At 35.9% G+C, this 11,953-nt stretch overlaps 1 non-coding gene across 1 annotated transcript; it reads left to right on the top strand.

Moving 5' to 3' along the window:
• The first annotated feature begins 231 nt into the window (after positions 1–231).
• LOC112714203 (small nucleolar RNA R71) lies at positions 232–338 on the top strand. The gene has a single exon (XR_003159159.1). It is a non-coding gene; the product is annotated as a small nucleolar RNA R71 (small nucleolar RNA).
• The last annotated feature ends 11,615 nt before the right edge of the window (positions 339–11,953 follow it).

Consider the following 11,953-nt stretch of genomic DNA (forward strand, 5'->3'; position numbering starts at 1 on the left):
ACATTTAGAGCATCAATTTCATGAACTCCCCTCTTCTGAGGTGTCCCATTACTCACATGATTTCTCTCAGAGGTGTACATGAATTGGTTATTAGCAACCATGTCAATGAGTTCTTGAGCTTCTGCAGGCGTTTTCTTTAGGTGAATGGATCCACCTGCAGCATGGTCCAATGACATCTTAGACAATTTAGACAGACCATCATAGAATATATCCAGGATGGTCCATTTAGAAAGCATGTCATAAGGACACTTTTTGGTCAGTTGCTTGTATCTCTCCCAAGCTTTATAGAGGGATTCACCTTCTTTTTGTCTAAAGGTTTGAACATCCACTCTAATCTTACTCAGCTTTTGAGGAGGAAAGAACTTGGCCAAGAAGGCTGTGCCCAGCTTATTCCAAGAGTTCAGGCTATCTTTAGGTTGATAGTCCAACCATACTCTAGCTCTATCTCTTACAGCAAAAGGGAAAAGCATAAGCCTGTAGACCTCAGGATCAACCCCATTAGTCTTAACAGTATCACAGATCTGCAAGAATTCAGTTAAGAACTAAAAAGGATCTTCTTATGGAAGTCCATGAAACTTGCAGTTCTGTTGCATCAGAGAAACTAACTGAGGCTTTAGCTCAAAGTTGTTTTCTCCAATGGCAGGGATTGAGATGCTTCTTCCATGTAAGTTGGAATTTGGTGCAGTAAAGTCACCAAGCATCTTCCTTGCATTGTTATTGTTGGGTTCGGCTGCCATATCCTTTTCTTGTTCGAAAATTTCAGTTAAGTCCTCTTCAGAGTACTATGCTTTAGCTGCTCTTAGCTTCCTCTTCAAGGTCCTTTCAGGTTCAGGATCAGCTTCAACAAGAATGCCTTTTTCCTTGTTCCTACTCATATGAAAGAGAAGAAAACAAAGAAAGAAGAGGAATCCTTTATGTCGCAGTATAGATATTCCTTTATGTGAGTAGAAAAAGAGGAGAATAGAGGAAAAAGAAGAAAAATTCGGACACAGAAGAGAGAAAAGGGTTCAAATTTTTAGGATAAAAAGAAGTGCTAGTAATAAATAAATAGAAGAATATGAGAGGGAGAGAATTTTGAAAATTGTTTTTGAAAAATGGTTAGTGATTTTTGAAAATTAAGAGAAGAAATAGAATTAAAATTAAAAAATTAAAACAATTAGTTAATTAAAAAGAATTTTGAAAAAGAGGAAGGAATTTTCCAAAATTAGAGAGAGAAAAGTAGTTAGGTGGTTTTGAAAAAGATAAGAAACAAACAAAAAGTTAATTAGTTAGTTGAAAAAGATTTGAAAATCAATTTTGAAAAGATAAGAAGTTAGAAAAGATTTTTTAAATTGATTTTGAAAAAGATATGATTTGAAAAAGATATTTTGAAAAGATTTGATTTTTAAAATTAAAATTTGATTACTTGACTAATAAGAAACTAAAAGATATGATTCTAGAATTTAAAGATTGAACCTTTCTTAACAAGAAAGTAACAAACTTCGAATTTTTGAATCAATCACATTAATTGTTAGTAAAATTTTTGAAATTTTGAAATAAAGATAAGAAAAATATTTTGAAAATCAAATAAGAAAAATTTCGAAAAATAATAAGAAAAATGAAAAAGATTTGATTTTTGAAAAAGATTTTGAAAAGATAAGATTTTTAAAATTGAAATCTTGACTTGACTAACAAGAAACAACTAATTTTAAAATTTTTTGACTAAGTCAACTCAAAGATTTCGAATTTTTGAGTAAAATAAGGAAAATATATTTTTTTGATTTTTTAATTTTTAATGAGGAGAGAGAAAAACACAAAAATTGACTCACAACATGAAAATTATGAATCAAAACACATGATGCATGCAAGAACACTTATGAATGTCAAGATGAACACTAAAAACACTTTGAAGATCAAGATGAACATCAAGACTTATTTTTGAAAAATTTTCAAGAAAAGAGAAACATGCAAAACACCAAACTTAGAAATTTTTCATGCTTAGACACTATGAATGCAAAAATGCATATGAAAAACAACAAAAGACACAAAACAAGAAAATATGAAGATCAAACAAGAAGACTTACCAAGAACAACTTGAAGATCTTGAAGAACACCATGCATGAATTTTCGAAAAAATGCATAAATTTTAAAAACATGCAATTGACACCAAACTTAAAAATTGACACTAGACTCAAACAAAAAACACAAAATATTTTTATTTTTATGATTTTATAATTTTTTTGAATTTTTCAAAAATTAATCTTGGAAAAACACAAACAAATAAAAAAATTTTGAAAGATTTTTGAAAACTTTTTGAAAAGAAAATTACCTAATCTGAGCAATAAGATGAACCGTCAGTTGTCCAAACTCGAACAATCCCCGGCAACGGCGCCAAAAACTTGGTGCGCGTAAATTGTGATCATCAACAATGGCGCCAATAGACTTGGAGCTCTCAAACGTGAATCACACTTTATCACAACTTCACACAACTAACCAGCAAGTGCACTGGGTCGTCCAAGTAATACCTTACGTGAGTAAGGGTCGATCCCACGGAGATTGTTGGTATGAAGCAAGCTATGGTCATCTTGTAAATCTCAGTTAGGCAGATTCAAATGGTTATAAAGTTTGATAATTTAAAATATAAATAAAACGTAAAATAAATATAGAGATACTTATGTAATTCATTGGTGGGAATTTCAGATAAGTGAATGAAGATGCTGTGTTCCTTCTGAATCTCTGCCTTCCTACTACCTTCATCCAATCCTTCATACTCCTTTCCATGGCAAGATGTATGCAGGGCATCACCATTGTCAATGGCTACTTCCCATCCTCTCAGTGAAAATGGTCCAAATGCTCTGTCACAGCACGGCTAATCATCTGTCACAGCATCCTGGGCGTTTAGAAAAACGCCCAGTGATAAAGACTTTCTAGCATTTAACGCCAGCCAGGGTACCTGGCTGGGCGTTAAACGCCCAAAACAAGCAGCGTTTGGGCGTTTAACGCCAGGAATGTGGAGGGGAGGTAATTTTGTTTTCTAGCCCAATTTTTTTTCAATTTTTATGTTTTCATCCATGATTTCTTGCAAAAACATATTTCAAATCCTCATCTTTTCAATTTCAAATTTCAAAAAAAAAATAACTCTTAATCCTAAAACTCTTTTCTTCTTTTCAAATCTTTTTCAAAATGCATATATCTTTTTAATTTCTCTTCAAATCTTTTTCAAAATTCATATATCTTTTTAAATATCTTTTCAAAATTTAAATTTATCTTTTTCAAAACTCTCTTTTATCTTATTTTAAAATTACATCTTTTGCATATCATAATTATCTTTTTACAAATCATATCTTCTATCATATCTTTTTCAAAAATTTTCGAACCCACCCGCTCCCTTTTAAATTCACATTCGGCCACCCCCTCTCCTCCATAATTTTAATTTGCCTCTCCTCCTTCTCCTCTCCTTTCCTTTCTTTAGCTTGAGGACAAGCAAACCTCTAAGTTTGGTGTGTTTTTGTGTGATCATTGAGCTAAGACTCACTAAGATCATGGCTCCTAAGGGAAAACAAACCACTTCAAGAGGCAAGAAAGAGAATAATCTAAGACCACTTTGGAATCAAGAGAGGTTCTTAACCAAGGAATATTCGGACCATTACCACAAAATAATGGTTCTAAGGTCAGTGATCTCAGAAGTAAAATTCGATCTAAAAGAAGACGAATATCCAGAGATCCAAGAGCAAATTCGAAACAGAGGCTGGGAAATTCTAGCTAATCCTGCGACAAAAGTGGGTAGAAACATGGTTCAGGAATTCTACTCAAATCTGTGGCAAACAGAGAGGTAGAGAATGACTGGAACCGCTTTCTATACCTTTCGAACCATGGTCAGATGGAAGATGATTCACTTCCACCTTGACAAAATAAGAGAGGTCTTCAAGCTACCTCAACTACAAGATGATCCAAAATCCTTTAATAGGAGAATGGTATGTGATGATAAGCACTTGGACCAAATTCTAGAGGACATATGCATCCTTGGAACCAAGTGGACAACCAGCACAAAAGGTGTTCCAAATCAACTCAAGAGAGGGGATCTCAAACCAATTACTAGAGGCTGGCTGGATTTCATTGGGCGTTCTATACTGCCTACCAGCAATCGCTCCAAAGTCACTATCAAGAGAGCAGTGATGATCCACTGTCTTATGCAAGGAAACAAAGTAGAGGTTTATCAACTGATTTCTTGTGAGCTCTACACAATTGCAAATAAGAACTCCAAGGATGCCAAGTTGGCTTACCCAAACTTGATTTCTCTGCTATGTAAAGAGGCTAGGGTGAAGATGGGAGTAGATGAGTTTATCCTAGTCGAACATCCAATCACCAAGAAGTCAATGGAGGGACAACAGGTACAAGAAAACTCCATCAAAAGGAGGGCGCAGGAGTTCCTCCCATAAATCCCTCAGATTGACTACTGGACCCGCCTAGAAGCATCTGTCACCAAGTTGCAAAAAACTATGGATCAACTGAAGGAAGAACAGCAGAATCAAAATTTTATGATATGCAAACTGCTTAAGGAACAGGAGAAGCAAGGGCGTGAACTACAAGAGCTGAAGCACCAGAAGCTTTCTCTTGAAGGTCCAGGCAACCCACAAATTGAAGGAGCGTCCATCTCCCAAAATAAAGGTTGTTGAGTCCTAATCTTAATCCTGTGATAACTTCTGCTATTAGAAATCTATCTTAGGATTCATATGAGTAGTAGTAATTAGTATTTTTATTTTTATTTTTATCATCTCCAAGTAAGCTATAATTTATTTATCTCATCATCATTAAACATGAATAAAATAGCAGATATATTTAGAATAAGGAGGCAATTTTTTGAGTTCTTAACAAGAAAAATTCAAATTATTTATATGTGGTGGCAACACTTTCTGTCTTCTGAATGAATGCTTAAACAGTGCATATTTTTTATCTTGTTATTTATGAAAGTTAAAACTGTTGGCTCTTGAAAGAATGATAAAAAAGAGAAATGTTATTGATAATCTGAAAAATCATAAAATTGATTTTTGAAGCAAGAAAAAGCAGTGAAAAAAATGGCAAAAAAAAGAGAAAAAGAAAAAGAAAAAAGCCAATATCCCTTAAAACCAAAAGGCAAGGGTAAAAAGGATCAAAGGCTTTGAGCATCAATGGATAGGAGGGCCTAACGGAATAAAATCCTGGCCTAAGCAGCTGAACCCAGCTGTCCCTAACCATGTGCTTGTAGCATGCAGGTCCAAGTGAAAAGCTTGAGACTGAGTGGTTAAAGTCGTGATCCAAAAGAGTGTGCTTAAGAACTCTGGACACCTATAATTGGGGACTTTAGCAAAGCTGAGTCACAATCTGAAAAGGTTCACCCAGTTATGTGTCTGTGGCATTTATATATCCGGTGGTAATACTAGAAGACAAAATGCTTAGGGCCACGGCCAAGACTCATAAAGTAGCTGTGTTCAAGAATCAACATACTAAACTAGGAGAATCAATAACACTATCAGAATTCTGAGTTCTTATGGATGCCAATCATTATAAACTTCAAGGGATGAAGTGAGATGCCAAAACTGTTCAGAAGCAAAAAAGCTACTAGCTCCGCTCATCTAATTAGAATTGAGCTTCATGTAAAACTCTAAGATTGCCTCTTGATCCTCGTACTATCCTATTTTATTTATCTAGTTGCTTGGGGATAAGCAACAGTTTAAGTTTGGTGTTGTGATGAGCGGATATTTTATACGCTTTTTGGGGTGTTTTAATATAGTTTTTAGTAGGATCTAGCTACTTTTTAGTATATTTTTATTATTTTTTATGAAAAAATCATATTTTAGACTTCACTATGATTTTGTGTGTTTTTCAGTGATTTCAGGTATTTTCTGGCTGAAATTGAGGGACCTGAGCAAAAATCTTATTCAGAGGCTGATAGAGGACTACTGATGCTGTTGGATTCTGACCTTCCTGCACTCGAAGTAGAATTTTTGGATCTACATAAATCCAAATGGTGTACTCTTAATTGCGTTGAAAAGTAGACATCGAGGGCTTTCCAGCAATATATAATAGTCCATATTTTGTCCAAGTTTACACAACGTAAACTGGCGTTTAACACCAGCTTTCTGCCCTATTCTGGCGTCAAACGCCAGAAACAAGATGCAAAGCAGAGTTAAACGCCAGAAACAGGTTACAAACTGCCGTTTAACTCCAAGAATGGCCTATGCACGTGATATCTTCAATGCTCAGCCCCAGTACACACCAAGTGGGCCCCAGAAGTGGATTTTTGCACTATCTATCTTAGTTTACTCATTTTTTGTAAACCTAGGTTACTAGTTGAGTATATAAACTACTTTTAGAGATTTATTTTGTATCTCATGACATTTTTACATTTGAACTTGTATCTTTGATGGTATGAGCCTTTAAACTCCATGATTGGGGGTAAGGAGCTCTGCAGCGTCTCGATGAATTAATGTAAGTAATTCTATTTTCTATTCAATCTCGCTAGTCTCTATTCTAATATATTCGTTCACACTTTAACATGATGAATGTGATGATCCGTGACAATCATCACCATTCTCAACCTATGAACGCATGCCAGACAACCACTTCCATTCTACCTTAGATTGAACGTATATCTCTTGGGCTTCTGGTTCACGAGTTTGACTGCCTCTCCTGACAACAGAGCGTTCAATCCGTGAGTCCAGAGTCTTCGTGGTATAAGCTAGAACAAATTGGCAGCATTCCTGAGATCCGGAAAGTCTAAACCTTGTCTATGTTATTCTGAGTAGAATTTGGGAGGGGATGTCTGTGACGACTGACGAGCTTCAAACTCACGAATGTTGGGCGTAGTGACAGACGTAAAAGGATCACTGGATCCTATTCCAACATAAGTGAGAACCAACGGATGATTAACCATGTACATGGACCCTTTTCACTGAGAGGACAGCTGGTAGCCATTGACAACGGTGATCCACCAACATATAGCTTGCCATGGAAGGAGACCTACGTGCATGAAGAGGAAGACAGTAGGAAAGTAGAAATTCAAAGGACAAAGCATCTCCAAAACTCCAACCCATTCTCCATTACTGCGTAACAAATATTCCTTTCATGCTTTTTCACTTTTCATAATTAAAACTAAGAACCCTGTTGATATCCTGACTAAGAATAATAAGATAACCATAGCTTGCTTCAAGCCGGCAATCTCTGTGGGATCGACCCTTACTCACGTAAGGTATTACTTGGACGACCCAGTGTACTTGCTGGTTAGTTGTGCGGAATTACATAGTGTGAGTGTAATTTTTGTGCACCATATGTATTGTTGTATCTATTTTTATTTTAAGTCTCAATGAATAAAAATTGCACCTGTGTTAATATGAATCAAACAACCCAAAATAAAATATAACAATTTCAAATAAGAAATATCATCCAAATTCTTTATAATTCATTAATAAAACATCCAGATTGATACTGAATTCAAACACAACTAAAAAATTTAGTGTGATGCATCATACAAACAAAACAAAGTAAATTATCCAAAAGGAACCATTCCATGTATAACTAACCAAAAGTCATCATTACAAAGTTATCCAAACTTAGAAAAACAAGGTAACTAATCCAAAAGGTAACTAATCCAAAAGTATAATGTCCTATGACATATAAAGCTCCCAAAGACAGAATGATCAACAATTCAATTCTTTTTTCTTGGAGGTTTGAATCCGGGAGTAGGGACAAATTTCATGAAACTAACTAGTCGTGCGGCTGTCCCTGAAGATGCACCTTGCATTGGATCAACTAGTACATTGGTTGCTGGTGGAGTACTAGATGGTTGGAAACCATTCTTTTGGTTGCAAGCTTTGGGGGCCTTGCATTATGTTGCACTAGACTAGTCTCCATCTATAAAAAGTGTGAAGTTAGTGAAATTTGAACAAAAAATAAATTCGCATAGTGGTTAAAGTTAAGATATAATTTAAAATATACAATTACCTGTAGAGAATCTTCATTCTGAGACATAATTGGTTGGCTCATGCCAAGTTCAACCTCAGCCTGGCCTTCATGCTGAATTTCTTGGTGTGCACCAACTTGAGATGGTACATTAGCAGGTGGAATAGCATGGGTGGGGCTCACAACTAGAGCAACAATGGTAGGAACAGCAGGGTTGGAATTACCACTTTCAGCAGCAGCAGCTGCAGCTGCTATAGCAGCTGCCATTTCTTCAGCCTTTCTTTTTGGGCAGTTTCTCTTCGTGTGGGCTTTTTCCCCACAATAGTGACAGGAACCTTCTTTATAAATCCTCCTCATCTTGGTCTTTTGCTTGTTGCTTCCATCAGGGTCTTAGTTAGCTTCTTTTTTACGTTTTTTTTTTTGGTGCTCCTGGCATCTTTTTGAATTTCGAGCTTGTGGTCTATTGTTTGGTGACTTCTCCCATATTGCTTGGCAAGGAATAGGATTTAAATGGAATGCATATGTGTTATTATATGCATCCATTGTCAACCACTTGTGACAAATTTTATCAGGACGTTTTCTGGCCCTAGCCAACGCAACATAAGCATGGACACAAGGCATCCCTGCAAACAAAATTACAATAGATACAACCAACAATAATTAAATATATTTGTATCAGAAAACCAAAACATGGTATCATATAAGATGAATATTGATCATGTAACAAAAAAGAATTCATTAACTACCACTTAGTTGCCAAAAACCACAAGAACACAACCTCTTTCCCAAATCAACTACCATATTGGTTGGGTGGCCAATGACTTCAAACTTTTCATACTTTTCGTCTCCAGACCATACAGGATTCCAGTTCTTTGATTCATTCCTTATCTTCTCCAACCTACTACGCTATATTGGGGGTAAATTTTCAACATGGCTCCTAAGTTTCACCTTATTCCTAGCAATTGTCCTCATAGCATACATTCTAACTTCTTCCAATAGTGTGATGATGGATTTAGCTCTGGCCTCCTTAATTCGTGAGTGAAAAATCTCACAGGCATTGTTGCAAATATTGTCCATCTTGGGTACATTACTGAAAAAAAGCTCTACTCCATGCATTGTTTGGCTACTTGCTCAAGTATGACCATTCCTCTTCATTGAGCCTCTTAATTCTTCTCATTCCCTCAATCCACCCTTCTTGTGTTGTTGACCTTGCACATTCCCACAATAATCCTCTAAGTTCATTGTCCTTTCATTGCTTGTTAAAGTTTTTCCACAGATGCCATACACAAAATCTGTGATGCGCATTTGGAATGACTTCCCAAAGTGCTGAAATCAGCCCCTGTACAAAGTTAAACAAAAAAAACTGCAAACTGTAGTTACTCTCGAGCCTCAAAAAGGCCCCTGAACTAATTTAAGTGAACTCAAACTAGTCTCTGAACTAATTTAAATAAACTCAAAATGGTCCCCTAAAACAAACTAACACAACCACGATGATAAAATAAAAGTCAATAACAATCAGTTCCAACATCAGAGAATCAGTAACAAGGCCAATCCAGATCCAAAGTAATACATTTTATTAATATGTAATTCAATTAGGAAGACATAATATGATTAAACATTACCTTTTGCATGTCAGAAATGAAGGACCATCCAGGTTGGTAATCACCAAGATCTTTAAGTAGCAAATCCAAGAACCATTTCCAATTCTCTTTGTTTTCTACACTCACAATTGCATAGGCTATGACATAAGTTTGGTTGTTTGCGTCTTGTCCAATGGCTGATAAGATTTGTCCACCAAAGCATGTCTTTAAAAAAGCTCCATCCAACCCTATAAGGGGTCTACACCCAACCTTAAATCCTCTCTTGCATCCATCTAAACATATATACATCTTTTCAAAAATAGGAGCTTCATCAGGGTTTGGTTGAGGGATAACTCCAATTTTAATTGTGGACCTAGGGTTTCTCTTAAGAAGAGTCAAACTGTAGTCTCTAACCATATTGTACTGAGCAGCTGCATCTCCATATACTATGTGCCTTGCATCTCTTAAAGCCCTTGTAAGAGAAGATTTATTAAGATCCAAGTCACATTTGCTCTTGAAGTAGGCAAGAGCTTCAGAGTGCTTTAGATTAGGAAACTTCCTTAACTTCTTCACCAGCTTACATGCTAACCATCTTCTGTTTGCCAACCTGTTTTTGCACTCCCTTGCACATGTATGATCATCATTAAAAGTTTTTATCTGCCAGCAAACCCCCTTACTATCCTTTGAGGCATAAACCACCCAGTCACAATCTTTGGTCTTGTACAAGGCTCTACACCTTTCCTTATCATTCTTCTTGTACCAAATCCTCCTACCTTCCTGATACAATACTCCCGGATAGCCTCTCTAAATTCTTGCTTTGTGTTAAATTTCATACCAACTTCAAGTCGTAGCTCTCCAAATGTAGCACTTTCGTTAAACACAGAAAATACATCGTCAAATTCCACCTCAGATAGCTCATCTTCGAAGGCTGGAGGTGTCTTCATTTCCTCTGAATGCCATGAATCTCCTCCATCCAAATCATCATGATATCCATCATGAGCATCATACGCTACGACCATATCATGAGTACCAAATCCACCGAAAAAGTAATTGTCATCCTCACCAGAATCATACTCTCCCACCACTAAACCATCATACTCTAACAAAATCTTTCTCTTCTCTTTACTCAGATGGCTCTGTGAAGCATGCTTTGATTTGAATTTCTTTGTTTTAGCAGCTGAAATCTTCAATGAATCTTCATCTTCACTTGAACTTTTCTCACCCCAGGCTTATAAAGGCTGTCTTTCACACTATCATAGCTATCATGGCTGTCTGATGAGGAATTTATCTCTATATGAATTGGCTTCCCTTTAGATGATGATCTTGTTGGGGCCCCTTGCTTGCTTGCCTTGTCGCAGGCCTTCTAACATATTATCCACCCTTGGTCCAATTCTTTTTTTCTCTGCTATCTTTGGATTCAGTTAATTTGTTGGGCTAGTTTGATTTGTTGAGTTGGGTAGATTTATTGGGTTGGGTTAATTTTTTTACCTTAGTTGATTTCTTGTGTTGTAACTTTGGATTGCAATTAGGCTTGGATTTGGGCCTAACTTCAGTTGCTGTGTTTGGAGTTTCAGTTCGGATAGAAGTGAATATTGGGATAGAAATTAATTTTGGAGAAGAGGTAGGTGTTGGATTTGGGGCAGGGGTGGGTATTAGGATGGGAGTTGGCTTTGGAGTAGAGGTGAGTATTTGTGTGGGAGTTAGATTTGGGGTATGGGTGGGTACTTGTGGCAGGGTGGATACATCAGTTATTTTTCCTTAGATGGTTGTTGTTCCTCAACATAATCCGGTTCAGAGATTCCATGCTCATAATACACATAAATTGCATTGTTGTTATGAGACAACAATAGACTAAAACGAGTTTATTTAGAAAATCAGATCAATTACTCCATATTACAAGATGAAATAAGCAATTGACTTAATAAGATTAAGCCTTTGATGAAACTGCACATCTCTTCTAAATAAAATAGAGTAAGAATCAAATGTAATATATTACATATGACAATCTGATTCCATATTTTTATTTCTTAATCCATTAATTATCAGACAAACACACGCATGTTGAAACCTTAACCCAAAAAAAAATTCTCCTAAAATATTTAAAATCAAATTAATGGTACAGAAATAGGAATGATCGAACATCTAACCAATAAGTTAAGAAATTAAATGATATTCACTGAAAACATAAACCCTAACATAGAATAAGCACAAAAAATAACATATACTAACATGCAAAACAAAATGCATTTAGCTAAAATGCATAAAAAAGGAAAAGAGGAGGAACTAAAAGTGAAGCAAAAAAGCAAATCATCATCATGGGTATAGAAGTTTTTTTATTTAATATTTTGTTTACCTCGAACTTAGTCAACGTAGGTAAAGAGAAGACGACCGGTGCAATGTGAAGTGGTTGAAGAGAAAAGAATCGCGATTTCAACGAATCTGATAAGTCAGACTCG

This window comes from Arachis hypogaea, chromosome 9 (assembly GCF_003086295.3).
Source record: "Arachis hypogaea cultivar Tifrunner chromosome 9, arahy.Tifrunner.gnm2.J5K5, whole genome shotgun sequence".
Taxonomy (NCBI): Eukaryota; Viridiplantae; Streptophyta; class Magnoliopsida; order Fabales; family Fabaceae; genus Arachis; species Arachis hypogaea.